At 36.3% G+C, this 12,156-nt stretch overlaps 1 protein-coding gene across 2 annotated transcripts in view; it reads left to right on the top strand.

The window, feature by feature from the left end:
* The first annotated feature begins 873 nt into the window (after positions 1 to 873).
* LOC149800361 (uncharacterized) overlaps positions 874 to 12,156 on the top strand; it is a 112,532-nt gene continuing 101,249 nt past the window's right edge. For both annotated transcript variants that reach the window (XR_016421367.1, XM_089959990.1), the window contains exon 1: positions 874 to 1,007. The gene's annotated coding sequence lies outside the window, so the exon portion shown is untranslated. The remainder of the gene's footprint in view (positions 1,008 to 12,156) is intronic.

Below are 12,156 nucleotides of genomic sequence, written 5' to 3'. Positions count from 1 at the left end.
CAAAATAGAGTTCGTGACGAAAGTCTTGTTTATATTAATGTTTAAATCTAATCTCTCCTGAAATTGCATTAAGGGATTAAATTGATGAAACCCATGATACCTTATTTAGCTGACAGTTCCGGAACATGCATGCTGAACCTTCTTCTACAACTTGGTTTTTAATGACTCCAGTATCTCATGCAATGCTGTAAACGCATCAAACATCCATTTTTGGAGGACGGTGCATGCGACAGTAAAAGGATTTTGATTGTCTTTAAGTAACAGTTGTTCCACAAACAACACTTAACATAATTCAAAAGTCATTTCTAAATGTTACTGAACCTTTCAAAGTTGAATCACTGGTAAAGATTGTGATATAAAGTATGTTTTTTTCATCGAACCAAACTGACTCCAATTATACATTCATTCAGTGAAACAAGTCATAAATACTAGGTGACATTGTTCCATTTGCTGATAAAATTGTGTTTGTATTTGCTTCGATTTTGCGTGGAAACAAAATACCCATGCAAACTTTATTTCTGAATGTCGAGGGACCTTGGGAGTTTTAATTGCTGTCAAAATTTCGATTTAATCTGATCATTATCAAGCCTCGTGTGACAAAGAAATGACAGGTCAATGAAAACAAACAATCATACTGCATCTTCTGAGAAGAGTTTTCCATACCTTTCATTGTGGAATTACGCAGCAGAGTGCAAACATCAATCAGTCTTGTAGAACATGCTTTTCATATCTGAAATATTGCATCGACTGTAGGTAGCACTGAAATTATTGATTTTCTCCAATCAACAATTTCATGCAATCGAGTTTCCTCTGGTTTTCCGCGCTGACATCATAGTGTTATCGATTTGCAATACTACATAAAGCCAGGAACAAAGCAGATGAGAGTTCTGTATAGCGCTGGCCTTGCGGAGCTGCGCTGAAAACTACTTCATTTAGTGCCTAATTCACCTTTCTAGGAAAATCTGGAGACACTAATCGGAGAGAATAGATCTGTTCGAGTATTACTGGTAGGTCTAAAGATGTGTTTGATGTTGTCCAGTGACTTTTGTTGTGGCAATTGTATCATGTGTCTTACGTTATAATTCATCAAAGAACAAAGCAGAGAAGCAGGAGGGGTTTGCTTTGCCAAAATGCTTGTAATTTTTGTTAGCAAACCGTTCATTTTGTTGAATGAATGGTTAGAATCAATTTTTTCGTTCCTAGTGTCGTGAAATTTCCGCTCAGTGTCCGAAAATAATTCCAAAATGCAGAAGCCGATCCACATAAATCTTAATCTGCGGTAAGGTCACGTGGTGTAATTGATCAACTGGCTTGTGCAAATGGTTTGTGATATTCTTGGAAAGGAAGTGTCTAATTTTCGTAACCATAATATTGTAAGCCTAATTTTTAACGAATAATATTTATATTGAATGTCTCATTAAATATAATAATAAGCTTTGAAACAAAATGTTTTTGCCCACACTCCAGTACTATCAATCTAGCAATACGCCTCTCTCTCTCTCTCTCTCTCTCTCTCAGTTGATTTCAAATATATCCGTTCTCTTGTGACAATGCCGTTAACATTATCGACGGCTAAATTATGTTACTACATCAATATAAGAACTTAAATTTTATTATAACGTAAGACAGTACTGTTAACATACTTTTCTCCTGAATTTAATACATCAGTCGTGTCTCTTTTTCAGTTATTTATAGATTTTATACGGGCAATAAAGATAATACTATTCATTTTACGAGTAGTGGTTCCTTAAACATTGTCGGGTTGGGTGAAATATCTACAGACAGCGGTTGAACTCGATAGTGTTCTAAGTGTAACGTAATTTAAAGGACTTAGGATTTTAGTATTTCTTAGTTTAACTGAATGGTATGCGTACTTAAACTGATACTTCTGCATTCAAGCGTGAACTCCTTAACCCTGAAATGCTTACGGTCCCTCTCGTTAAAACACACTTGGCTCAATTTTCGATAGCTACTTGATTCCATTTTACATCAATACTCATCCATCTCAGATATTTCCAGTGTTTAAAAAATAAAACAATCAAGATTTCGCATTATACTAAACTGCGTTGTTTTATTTCTATTTCCTCTTCTTGGATGCTAATTAAAAAATTTAAGGCATAGTTTTCAGCATTCGTAAAATTACAGTGCTTGAAAACCGATTACGCTCTGCAGAAACATCCGTAGTAACCCAAATGTTTTTGAAGCGTAGTGATAATTTTCAAGTTTCATGACTTCATTAATCCAGCAAAATATTAAATTCAATTGTTATAATTACAAATATCTAAACAGATAATAATGTCAATGTTTTTGAAGTCATCGTTTCTCTTTTTAAAGAACTTTGCATACGAGCTTCAATATAAGTAATTTGTATATACTTATGTTGATTGGCTGGTTTTAACTTACTTTTAATATATGAATGGTTGTATCACATAGAAGAAATGGGAGCCATTTGTATTTCACAAGGACACACTAAGGCATTCTACTTCAGCTAATCTAGGTGGGTACTGAACCTTTCACCCTAAAATTAGGAGTCCGACGCGAAACATTCTGAACGAACTCATCTTGAAATTACTTGGTACTCTCGCATGATCTTGCAGCAAACAAGAGAGACATGAGAATTCTAACGGCAAAGAAACCGTTTTTGCCGAGCAGTCTAAGCTGCTCTATTTATGGATGGCACAGCAGGCATAACGGAAGAAATAAATAATAGTTTTGGAAGATGTCTGCATGACTTTTTCATAGCGGTTAGTTGCGAGAAAACAATATATTTTTAACCATCTTCTGAATCCGCCTAATATTTGAATCTGATTCCACATGAAAAGGATATTCTTGGATCGTAATATATTGTGTAAATATCTTTTTTTACATTTTAACACTTAAAATCAGGAATGATAGCTATCCCATACTCGCCTCGAAGGCACGTTTGGGTTGATCTGAACAATTTTAACGAGACTATTTCTTAAGCATACTATGTAAAAGAAGTTTCGTGTTCTTCCTTATGCCAGTACTTAAGAATATTGCACATTGCATCATTGTGTTGTTGTAACAGCACCGTTCTTTAACTGAACTACTGTATTACACTGAAGAAATTTGCTTGTCTTAAATTTAAGTTGTGTTTTCAAGAAGATTTTCTTTTAATTTTATTTGACAAGTCACTTAATTCAATTCGTTCCATTACGGTGCATTTATTCAAGAAACTCCTTCCCTAAAACGTATTGTGTCGATTTTAGCACGAACTTATTAAGGAAGGAACTTGGTTCCATGCAGAAACTTTTATATATGCCATTGTCACGGTGTGTGAGAAAATGTGCTAACAATTCCTGCCTACTGTTTACGAATATCTTCTGATAGAATTCGTAATGCAAAGTACTTTGGGTAGTGTCAATACGTTTTATATAATATTACTACTTTAGACCGATTCTGAAACAACAACAAAAAAAAACTTCCTTTCCTTGCATTAGCCATTGCGTTACGGTTAAATTCGAGGTTACTTCAAAAGAGAACCTTGCCACCGGGTGAGTATTCTGTTTGTATTGCCATTAGCGATTGATGTCACCGGTCGGCTGAGGCTTAGAGACCGGAAACCTGACATTATAACATATCAGTGCTACTACCCATGACAGTTTGAAAAATACCACCGATATCCAATTAGAACTAAGATAGACAACTTTTGGGCGGGTTTCTCACGCAGCCAGACATTATTCTATTACATTCATTGCGAAAAAATCAGTGCACGTTTGGACGTGGAAAGAGTTGGGATACACTAGACTGCGCTTTTAGGCACTCAGAAAAGAGCAGGAAATGAGTTCTAGGGAGTTCGGATGAAATTTGAAATAAAGTCTTCTGAGGAAGCTTTCTAGGTGGGATAGGATGCCACCGGAAGACTAGAGAGAGGAGAAGACGTGGAGGGCCGGGAGAATAGGCAGTAGTGCAAAGCCGTAGGACCGGAGACGGAAACAAGGGCATCGGAAGTACCGACAAGCAGGACCAGAAGGACGGAATCATGGGTACAGGAAGTGCCGACAAGGAGGGCCGGAAGAACGGAAACAAGGGTACCGGAAGTACCGACAAAGGAATACAAGGCGGAAGTTACAGATCAGCAAGATAGAAGGGTCACGGGAAGGAGACACTCTCACCTTTAATTTCGCGTAATGAAATAAGAAGCAATTTGAAAAGGCCTTGTATTGATTGGAAGCAATTGCATTGAAACATTGTCCTGTAATTGTTGAATACCATGTTATAGTTTATTAAACTGTAATACATTTCACCTTATTATTTTTATATTTTATACTCCTAGACCGTTAGCTTTACTGACTGGGGGTTCAGAGCTAATTAACATTTTAATTATCCGTCCTTCTCCGATGGACTTGTTACAACCATTAAGAATAGATATGTTCATTAATTTTTATTGATAGCTAGAACAATGAAACTTGGGCATTGTGATTTGAAAGTCACATTTGTGCGAAGACAACAATCCAAGGTGAGCGATGTTAGACTTTTTGTTATCCAAATTTTAAAACTGATAAATTGTACGAGGGAATCGAAGAGAAAATCTTAATGAAATTCCTCAATCCGGATATTTAAGGCAATCAATGAACCTAATGCTACATGCGGAATTTACGATTATTTTCTCCTATTATTTATAAATTTTAATTGGTAGGTGGGATGAAAATGGCGGCGTAAATACCCGTGATCTTGAGGAGGACCCCTGCGTAAAATTGATTTTGGCCTCTTGGAACTTATTAATTCCTTAAACAGTACTGTCACTCTGAAAGCCAAACGAATTCGACATTTACTCTTTCTTAAACAGTACTGTCACTCTGAAAGCCACAAGAATTCGACATTTACTCTTTCTTAAACAGTAGTCACTCTGAAGGCCACAAGAATTCAACATTTACTCTTTCTTAAACAGTACTGTCACTATGAAGGCCACAAGAATTAGACATTTACTTTTTCATAAACAGTCCTGTCACTCTGAAAGCCAAACGAATTCGACATTTACTCTTTCTTAAACAGTTGTCACTCTGAAGGCCACAAGAATCCGACATTTACTCTTTCTTAAACAGTACTGTCACTATGAAAGCCACAAGAATTCGACATTTACTCTTTCTGTAACAGTACTGTCACTCTGAAAGTCAAACGAATTCGACATTTACTCTTTCTTAAACAGTACTGTCACTCTGAAGGCCACAATAATTCGACATTTACTCTTTCTGTAACAGTACTGTCACTATGAAGACCACAAGAATTCGACATTTACTTTTTCATAAACAGTACTGTCACTCTGAAAGCCAAACGAATTCGACATTTACTCTTTCATAAACAGTAGTCACTCTGAAGGCCACAAGAATCCGACATTTACTCTTTCTGTAACAGTATTGTCACTCTGAAAGCCAAACGAATTCGACATTTACTCTTTCTTAAACAGTACTGTCACTCTGAAAGCCACACAAAATTCGACATTTACTCTTTCATAAACAGTACTGTCACTCTGAAGGCCACAAGAATTCGACATTTACTCTTTCATAAACAGTAGTCACTCTGAAGGCCACAAGAATCCGACATTTACTCTTTCTTAAACAGTACTGTCACTCTGAAAGTCAAACGAATTCGACATTTACTCTTTCTTAAACAGTACTGTCACTATGAAGGCCACAATAATTCGACATTTACTCTTTCATAAACAGTAGTCACTCTGAAGGCCACAAGAATCCGACATTTACTCTTTCTTAAACAGTACTGTCACTCTGAAAGCCAAACGAATTCGACATTTACTCTTTCTTAAACAGTAGTCACTCTGAAGGCCACAAGAATCCGACATTTACTCTTTCTTAAACAGTACTGTCACTCTGAAAGTCAAACGAATTCGACATTTACTCTTTCTTAAACAGTACTGTCACTATGAAGGCCACAATAATTCGACATTTACTCTTTCATAAACAGTACTGTCACTCTGAAAGCCAAACGAATTCGACATTTACTCTTTCATAAACAGTAGTCACTCTGAAGGCCACAAGAATCCGACATTTACTCTTTCTTAAACAGTGCTGTCACTCTGAAAGCCAAACGAATTCGACATTTACTCTTTCTTAAACAGTAGTCACTCTGAAGGCCACAAGAATCCGACATTTACTCTTTCTTAAACAGTACTGTCACTCTGAAAGTCAAACGAATTCGACATTTACTCTTTCTTAAACAGTACTGTCACTATGAAGGCCACAATAATTCGACATTTACTCTTTCATAAACAGTAGTCACTCTGAAGGCCACAAGAATCCGACATTTACTCTTTCTTAAACAGTACTGTCACTCTGAAAGCCAAACGAATTCGACATTTACTCTTTCTTAAACAGTAGTCACTCTGAAGGCCACAAGAATCCGACATTTACTCTTTCTTAAACAGTACTGTCACTCTGAAAGTCAAACGAATTCGACATTTACTCTTTCTTAAACAGTACTGTCACTATGAAGGCCACAATAATTCGACATTTACTCTTTCATAAACAGTACTGTCACTCTGAAAGCCACATGAATTCGACATTTACTCTTTCTTAAACAGTAGTCACTCTGAAGGCCACAAGAATCCGACATTTACTCTTTCTTAAACAGTACTGTCACTCTGAAAGTCAAACGAATTCGACATTTACTCTTTCTTAAACAGTACTGTCACTATGAAGGCCACAAGAATTCGACATTTACTTTTTCATAAACAGTACTGTCACTCTGAAAGCCAAACGAATTCGACATTTACTCTTTCATAAACAGTAGTCACTCTGAAGGCCACAAGAATCCGACATTTACTCTTTCTTAAACAGTGCTGTCACTCTGAAAGCCAAACGAATTCGACATTTACTCTTTCTTAAACAGTACTGTCACTCTGAAAGCCAAACGAATTCGACATTTGCTCTTTCTTAAACAGTAGACACTCTGAAGGCCACAAGAATCCGACATTTACTCTTTCTTAAACAGTACTGTCACTCTGAAGGCCACAAGAATCCGACATTTACTCTTTCTTAAACAGTAGTCACTCTGAAAGCCACAAGAATTCGACATTTACTCTTTCTTAAACAGTACTGTCACTCTGAAAGCCAAACGAATTCGACATTTGCTCTTTCTTAAACAGTAGACACTCTGAAGGCCACAAGAATCCGACATTTACTCTTTCTTAAACAGTACTGTCACTCTGAAAGCCACAAGAATCCGACATTTACTCTTTCTTAAACAGTACTGTCACTCTGAAGGCCACAAGAATTCAACATTTACTCTTTCTTAAATAGTACTGTCACTCTGAAAGCCACAAGAATTCGACATTTACTCCTTCTTAAACAGTACTGTCACTCTGAAAGCCACAAGAATTCGACATTTACTCTTTCTTAAACAGTACTGTCACTCTGAAAGCCACAAGAATTCGACATTTACTCTTTCTTAAACAGTACTGTCACTCTGAAGGCCACAAGAATTCAACATTTACTCTTTCATAAGCAGTACTGTCACTCTGAAAGCCAAAAGAATTCGACATTTACTCTTTCTTAAACAGTACTGTCACTCTGAAGGCCACAATAATTCAACATTTACTCTTTCATAAGCAGTACTGTCACTCTGAAAGCCACAAGAATTCGACAGTTACTCTTTCTTAAATAGTACTGTCACTCTGAAGGCCACAAGAATTCGACATTTACTCTTTCTGTAACAGTACTGTCACTCTGAAGGCCACAAGAATTCAACATTTGCTCTTTCATAAGCAGTACTGTCACTCTGAAAGCCACAAGAATTCGACATTTACTCTTTCTTAAATAGTACTGTCACTCTGAAAGCCACAAGAATTCGACATTTACTCTTTCTAAAACAGTACTGTCACTCTGAAAGCCATAAGAATTCGACATTTGCTCTTTCTGTAACAGTACTGTCACTCTGAAAGCCACAAGAATTCGACATTTACTCTTTCATAAACAGTACTGTCACACTGAAAGCCACATGAATTCGACATTTGCTCTTTCTGTAACAGTACTGTCACTCTGAAAGCCACAAGAATTCGACATTTACTCTTTCATAAACAGTACTGTCACTCTGAAAGCCACATGAATTCGACATTTGCTCTTTCTGTAACAGTACTGTCACTCTGAAAGCCACAAAAAATTCGACATTTACTCTTTCATAAACAGTACTGTCACTCTGAAAGCCACAAGAATTCGACATTTACTCTTTCATAAACAGTGCTGTCACTCTGAAAGCCACAAGAATTCGACATTTACTCTTTCTGTAACAGTACTGTCACTCTGAAAGCCACACGAATTCGACATTTGCTCTTTCTGTAACAGTACTGTCACTCTGACAGCCACACGAATTCGACATTTACTCTTTCATAAACAGTACTGTCACTCTGAAAGAAGCAGTTTTTGTTGGATATGTCTGCCATAGTATGTGAGACCGGGAGACCTGGGAGAACTTCGAATATGTGCATTTTTAGTCAATATCTTTTTTTATTTTAAGGTAATGTTTGTCAGAGATTATGAGGCTATTTGGAAAGATAAAACATTTTTTTGAAATTTTTCTCAAACAAAATCAATGAAAGCGATTTATGAACCCATCATATTTCCGCATAATTTCTTGTCATACCGTTTGTTGAATAATTAATAAGAAAAGCTTTCTTAGTATGTCTGAAAAAAATATTAACAAGAATTTATAGTTTACTATACAAAAGACACGAGTTTTAATGTCGAAGTGGATCCATACATCTATAATATACATGTGTATATAAAAGCTTCAAACGGCACAGTGCAAAACATTTTCCCACTTTTGGAACTAAAGTTCCTGCCTGCCTCCCCTTTCCCCCCGGCAGTTATTAAGTAATGTGTGCTGAAGGTAGTAAAGGATACGTGTCATAAGACTGCTGTAGGATGATACTTTAGTAATAATAATAATAGACATTTTCTGAGTATTTACATGGCAAATAAATTTCGTAGAGATTTCTGTATGTGTCTTACACTGATGTATGGCTGAAACATTGACTAGACTGCATTGAGAAGATTCAATATTTTCATTTAGACCAAATTTCCCATGAGCCCTGAATTGCAGAATCTAGCAGCCATCCTTACGCGTGCGTTTCTATATCGGTTGACCCCTGATTAGACTCATTCTTCAGCATCTCTAGGGACTCTACTGAATGTAATATTGAACTGTGGTTGCTGGCGAGTTTCGCAATGCTTTAATCTCAGATTTTCTTACGTGTGTGTGTGTGTGTGTGAGAGAGAGAGAGAGAGAGAGAGAGAGAGAGAGAGAGAAATGACTTCATTGGTAGCATATACACTAAGGAACATGTTTCACATTACTGAACGCTGACGCATAGGACCTAAGAGCAGTCGACTAGAAGACTTCAACTTTCAACTTATTTCGCAATTAGGTACGCCACGACTATTATGTATCCAAAAAGTGTGAAGACATCTAATTAAAACAGATTGCCAAAGTATGACAACGACAAATAACTATCAAAATCATCTCGACACAAAACGCATGCTCCTGTTCGGTTTGAATTGACGAGACAAAGCAGTAATAATTAAGATAACAAGAACGAGTCTCAGTCATACCGGACGTGTATCAGTCATACCGGATTGGCCTTGGATTAAAACGAGGCAGTAATAATGCACCTCGTTATTTCTCCCGAAGTGCATCGATCGCCCATACAATTTTGCAATGGCAATTGCCCATGGCTGTGTGGTTAATGTATTGGTAGGCATGAAACTGATTACGTCGCATCGTTGACTCTTGTATTTTGCAAGCGAACACTTTTTTTTACCTCTTTCGTGTTTATATACTTGTGTTGGATTCTGAATGAGAGCAATTACTCTATTATTCAAGTGAGTATTACTCTATTATTCAAGTGACTATTACTCTATTATTCAAGTGAGTATTATTCTATTATTCAAGTGAGTATTACTCTATTATTCAAGTGAGTATTACTCTATTATTCAAGTGAGCAGTTTTCTTCTTATTTAATTGCAAAGAGACCGTAATTGATTTTTCTAAGAAAAATTTTTTAAACAGAAAATTAAAAAAATTAACATTACATCATACTATTATATACTGTACAAAGCAATATCCTTATTTGACTCTTATTATAATTAAGCTGACAAGAATCAACTATTATTTCCTTTCCCTAGCTGCTAAGAACATCATATTACAGACAACAAAAAACACAATTCTTCATCAAGAAAATTCTGAGGCTATGAAGGAAATGTATGGAAAAGAAATGAATGGGAAGAAAATAAATCCTTTTTCAGTGAAAAGGATATGATCAGACGGCTATGATTGGATTTCAGTAACAGATTTAATTATAGAATTGGATCAGATACTATCAAATAAGAAGAGGCCTTGTGAAATTGGTATACTAATGGTCGTGGATGAATGTATGTATGTATGCATGTATGTATGTAGGTAGGTAGGTAGGTAGGTAGGTATATATGTATGTATGGATGTATGTATGTATGTATGTATGTATGTATGCATGAATGCATGCATGCATGGATGGATGGATGGGTGGATGGATGGATGGATGTGTGCGTACGCGTGTACGCGCGCGTATGTGTGCGCTTTTAAAAGGCGCAAAATGGGGACATCAGTGTCAATACACACCAACCGACTGGGGACACACCTCGAAACGGGGACGTCCAGTTTTGTAATGTCGGCTTAAATTAATACCAACGCCTTATTTAATGATACAAACCTTAAAATAAGCGTATTTGAGCATGTCCCCATTTTGTTGGTATTTTTCACATCATGCTATACACAACAATACACACGTCCCACTCAATTTGTATCAGTCGGCAAATTACGTCCCTGTTTACGCGGTAAAAATTCACACTGTTGTGCTGTCGGCTTGCGCACTTTGCTTCCGAATTACTGACCGAAGATGGCATCAACAAGAGCTAACATGATTTAATATATGATATATTTTCTATTTTAACACAGAGAGCAATTTCGATAGACATGTTTATTAATGGGCAATCCAACGTTCATAGCACGTTTCACCAAATTAGATGGCAACCAAGAAAACTGAATAAAAGGTGACATTTAGATATTGTTTTTACGATTCTAGCAATTCATCTGTGTTTGTATATTTTATCTCCTATTTAACTATCAGACATGTACATATGGATAAGAAATACACTGGAAAATATCAACATTGATTTTAGTTCATTCAAATGTAGTTTGAAGCATAATAACGAACAGTCTACATGGTAACCAAAACATAATAACATTTCTTTCCTCCAATTAACCATATTAAAGGTAAATCCGATAAGTTAATATTGAGCCAATAGGAAATAAAAATAACTTTTGTAAGTGCTTGTACATGGCATCAGTCACGACGCTGAAAATATGTTTTTATACTCGAATTAAATTTTTCTCTATGTATAATAAATGTGCATTCTGGCTTAAGTATGAATAATGTGAAAGAAAACAATCAGATAAATTTTATTTGACTCAGAGGTAAATTATCAAATATTTCACATTCTGTTCTCGTTTAGTCAGTACCTTTGTATATTCTCTCTCTCTCTCTCTCTCTCTCTGCCTCTCGCCTTCGTTACTTCTGTTTGTCGTTCTTCCTTCTTACTAGCTTCTTTTCTTTCTGGCCGTAAGTCCCTTGTTTTCCCCTTTTTATAAGGACCCGATGATAACAGTCGTCAGTGTTTCTCTAATCAATCAATGACCACAAATACGCAACATTAAATTTACAACTTTTGATGGTAAAAATAATATGTCCCCGTTTTGTTGGTTTTACAGGAGAAAGAGAGTGTGTATGTGTGTGCATGCGCGCGCGCGCGTGTGTTTAAAGGGAGGTAAATATCAGCTGCCTAAACGGAATGTGCCTGACTGCCCTATGGTTATAAAATTGTCCGATATATCACCTAGACATTCGTCGTTCGTTTTGATAACATTTAATCATGAGGAAATAATTACTTTCCCTGGAAAGAGTACTAAACGCTATTAACTTATTATAAACTAAGAACAGGAAAAGTTCCTATTGACGTTCTTATGCCATATGCCAAGCAATGTACACCAGACTGTGCCTTAGAATTTGTATACCATGCAATGTACATTAGACTGTCTTAGAATTTTTATACCAAGCAATGTATATCAGACTGTGCCTAAGAATTTGTA

The sequence above is a fragment of the Sinohyriopsis cumingii genome, chromosome 5 (genome assembly GCF_028554795.1).
Source record: "Sinohyriopsis cumingii isolate HCF-2022 chromosome 5, ASM2855479v2, whole genome shotgun sequence".
In the NCBI taxonomy this organism is placed as follows: domain Eukaryota; kingdom Metazoa; phylum Mollusca; class Bivalvia; order Unionida; family Unionidae; genus Sinohyriopsis; species Sinohyriopsis cumingii.
The sequence above is the reverse complement of the archived record's forward strand: the minus strand, read 5'-3'. Positions and strand labels throughout refer to the sequence as shown.